A 4,624-nucleotide genomic window follows, 5' to 3' on the forward strand; every position below is an offset into this window, starting at 1 on the left:
TTACTTTCTCTTTCATCCCCTATGCCTCCTTCTACCTCACATCTCTCGTCACCTCTCCCCTCTCTCTCTTCCACACCTTCATATTCTTTATCATTATCATCATTTTCCACCATGATACTCATTTTCTTTTCTCACCTCTTCCTTTTTCTACTTCTCCCTCATTCCCTTCTCCTCTCCTTTTTCTTTCTCTTCCTTCTTCTCTTCTTCCCTTTTATGTCTCCCTCCTCCTCATTTTCGCTTTATCGTTCGCTTCTCATCCTTCCCCTTCTCTCCATTATCCCTCCCCAAACATATATCATTCCTCCCCTTCTCTCTTCCCTATTTCTCAATTTCCTCCCTCTTCCTTTCCCTTCCTCCCATTCCTTCGGTCATTAATTCTCATCCTCTCGCCTCCTCCTCCTCCCCCTACACCTCCTCCTCGTCATCTTCCCTAATCCTATGTCTTCTCCCTCTCCTCCTCTTTCATTTAATTGTCGTTCTCTCTCTCTCTCTCTCTCTCTCTCTCTCTCCCACACCATTACGGCCATTTTTGCCGCTGGTACGTAATTCCTTCACAATCGGTGTTGGATTTGGCTCTTCCCGTGTTAATTCAGTCCTTGCAACATCCGTAATGTACAACCGCCCTGCAAAATCCCTAGTGCAACATCCCCCCTGCAAAATCCCTAGTGCAACATCCCCCCAGCAAAATCCCTAGTGCAACATCCCTCCTGCAAAATCCCTAGTGCAACATCCCCCTGCAACATACGTACTGCGCACCCCACTGCAACACAAGTCTGCAATACTGAGACATTTTTTTTCTGAGTGGTGATGGTGGTGCTGAAGGAGTGTTTGTGGTTATAAATATTTTCGTTATTACTGCAAACACCACTATTTGCACCAATACTGCATTCATCATTGCTGTTGCTAGTAATGACGACGGTGTACGGTAGCAATTATAATCGAGTATGTATGTATACACCGGTACCGGTATGTAATATGTATGTATGTATGAATCGATATTAAGGTAACACTCATAAATGCCTAATCAGATCTATATCAGAAGTAACACACACACTGAGCCAGGGTCAGGGAGAAATTTATTTCATTTGGATTCAGATGCTGCTGCTGATGATGATAATGATAATTAGCAACACTGGGTACCACCTGTCAAGCGTGTCAGGTAGCGTGTCAGACCAGCATTGATTAGACAAGGCAGTGCCGTCCTGAATCCATTAGTGCCGCCCTCAAAGTTTACCACAGGCAGGCACAAGGAGAGATTGCCCTGACTGCTGCGTGGAGGTAGAGTGGGAGGGAGAATGAGGAGACCCAGACCGAGAAGGAAGGATATAGTAACGGAGTACATGAGAGAGGATGGCTTGTAATGGCAATGAGCTATGATTGGGGAGATTTGGTGAAAGGTGTTTTTGTTAATCATCACGTTCTTAGTTAACTTTCTTTTTTCCTCTCCCAGGCACTCCAGCTCACACACTTTCTCTCACATTTTCTCCTCCATCGTTTTTAATCAACCTCTTCTAACCTCTCTCTCTCTCTCTCTCTCCCACACCGTCTCATCCAGCCCTCCTGTCTCGTTATTTATCTCCATCTTCTTCCATCACCCAATTCACTAACATCCTCCCTCAAATGCCACACCTCAACCCTGCGTCTCTATCATAAGTCTCCCTCTTCCTTTCTCCAAACCAAATTTTCCCCACATTCATCGTCCCTCAAATACAACAAAATGTTTTTCTCCATCTTCTTCTTTAGTCTCTCTTTTCTTCTTCAAAGTTCCCTTCTCTCCTGCATCCTCCCTCAGATATTCTCCCACATCGTTCTTGTTTTCCATCTCTTCCCACCCACCTCCCTCCCTACATCCTCCCAATCAATCGCCCACTCACTCCCTACCCCCCCAACCACCTAATTGTATTTATTTCTCTATATATTGCCTCCCAATGTAATTAACAGGGACCGTAAGCCTACAAGCCGATTAGTACAAACGCTTACTTTGTGTATTATTAATAACATACAAATAACGACACTACGCACTTGTATCAACACACTACTAATATCACTTCATCATCCCCTCCCCCTTCCTTTTTCACTTTTTTCATTTCATCATTCATTGATATGTCTCATAAATTTATTTTGTAACAAACCCCTCACTGTGAAGGGGTTAACAGAATCCAGCTGTAATACATCCAGTCTGGAACGTCTCCCATCAACAGAATACAATCATAAAATCATCTAGTGAGAGCAAGAATATAAGCAGTCATTATAAATACTATTATATAAACTGTAACTAAAAACCTATACGACCCCAATTTTCGTGACTATACGCAGACGCAATTAAGCTTCTTTCACCACAACACGACGGTACAAAAATTCTTCACTATCAATTCACAAAACTAATAAGCTTTCTTTTGCTACACCGACACGTGGCCCACATTTTTAACAACCATAATTACGCGAGAAATCAACTCCTCTGCCACGATATTTAAATTTTCTTTTTCTCTACTATGAAGTATGATGAACTTTGTGTCGGGAGTACGAAATGGTACTTTTAATATTTACCGCTAGGACATTATTCAGATCAGTTTTCTTCGCTGCCAGGAGACGAAACCATTTATCTGCTTCTTTTCTTACAAAGATATTATTTAACTTTTGCCGTGACTGACATTTACTTATTCCAAACGGCTACTAAGACACTCGCTAACTCAACTTTTTTCGTTACTGGAAAAAAAAAAAAAAAAATCTAAACCAATTCATGGGATCCCCATGTTTCTTCCCCAGTCAATCCCGTGTACTCGTATCCCATGACGTCCTTTTAAATACAGTGTCGACTTCTTCAGCTCAGGGGATATTTTTCATAATGAATACTACGTCTAAACCCCCCCCCAAAAAAAAAGGACAATAAAAATCGTCTGAAGGTACCAAGACGATAAAGTAAACTAAGTCACCGAACTGAAGGCGTTACGACGCAAAATTACGGTGGCTATTCAATTATGCCACTATCAATTGAAGTCACAATTCAACATTTCCCCCACTTATGACACGCAGCCATCACCATTTCCTCTTTATGTACGGCCTGGAGGACATCAGGAACTGGGCTGATGATTGGAGGAAGTGAAAACCTTAATTGAGTTGTGGCGCAGCGGAGGAAGGACAGGTGGGAAGGAAGTAGGAGTGAATGGGATGGAGAGGGAAAGAGGACAGGGAGGGAGGGAGGAAGAGAGAGGGAGGCGGAGGAGGAACTAGAGTGAGAGGAGATGGAGAAAGAAGGATGGAGAAGAGGAAGTATGGAGAAAGTAAAAGGAATGGAATAAAGAAAGGGATTAAGAAGGAAAGAGGGTAGTGATCGAGGAAGTGGGATGGTGAGGGATGCTGGATGGGGAAGTATGCTGTGAAAATGGGGAGATGAATAGAGCACAGGGATGGAGGAGAAAATGACAGGAAGTGTGTGTGTGTGTGTGTGTGTGTGTGTGTGTGTGTGTGTGTGTGTGTGTGTGTGTGTGTGTGTGCGTGCGTGCGTGCGTGCGTGTGAGAGAGAATGTGTTTTCAGAAGCCATTTCATCTAACTCAGATTGACAAAACAATAAAGACAAGAGCCGTCGTTCTCTGTCTGTCTGTCGGCCTCTCTCTCTCTCCCTCTCACACACACACACACACACACACATACACACACACACAAAGCCAGGCCCCCATTGGCTTACGTCGTTATTCTGGGATTACTGAGGGTGGAGTGGGTGTGGAAGTGGGTGGGTGAGCGGGCGGAGCAGGTGGGTGGAGTGGGTGGAAAACAACAGTGTAGTGGGTGGATTAAGTAGGTGAGTGGCTAGGCTAGGTGAGTGTGGGTAGCCTATGTGTGGGTTTAGTTATTGCAGCTGGTTACAGAAGAAGGTATATGACTGTACGCAGGTGTAGATGGCAGCAGGAGGGTGCAGACGGGAGTATTCAGGTGTAGATGGGAGTAGGCGGGTGTAGACGGGAGTATTCAGGTGCAGATGGCAGCAGGAGGGTGTAGACGGGAGTATTCAGGTGTAGACGGCAGCAGGAGGGTGTAGACGGGAGTATTCAGGTGTAGATGGGAGTAGGCGGGTGTAGGTGGAATAGCGAGGTGTGAAATACTGGCAACAATTTAGTGCGTTTCAGAAGGAGTCACTGGGGGCGATTACACTCCATTTTCTAAGGCCGTTCGGAGACTATTATATTTCGCCTTTATTTTCGGACGGTGATGGTGATAATCGTGGATGGTGTCAGAGGCGTGGTGGTGGTGGTGGTGGGGATGATGGTGGTGCTGGTGGTGGTATGAAATTATAACACCAATAATACTAAGACTAATAATAATTTCTGAGGCCATGTTCTTCCTTTGTGTATTATTATGTCCATATGTTTGTTTTTTTCCTCTGCTGTGTCCTGCCAACTAATCCCTTCTCTAAGTTTCATGCATCCTTCTCCCCTCCCCTCTTCTTTCCATCCACTCTTCTCCCCTCCCCTCTTCTTTCCATCTAGCCTTCTCCCCTCCCCTCTTCTTTCCATCCACATCCTCCCCTCCCCTCTTCTATCCATCCACCCTTCTCCTTTCCTCCCTTCTAAATTTCAGTTCTTCACTTTGCTATTGTCACTCCCACACGAACACATTTCATTCTCA

The sequence above is a fragment of the Coenobita brevimanus genome, chromosome 110 (assembly GCF_032717465.1).
Source record: "Coenobita brevimanus isolate Jiangsu-jjx chromosome 110, ASM3271746v2, whole genome shotgun sequence".
In the NCBI taxonomy this organism is placed as follows: domain Eukaryota; kingdom Metazoa; phylum Arthropoda; class Malacostraca; order Decapoda; family Coenobitidae; genus Coenobita; species Coenobita brevimanus.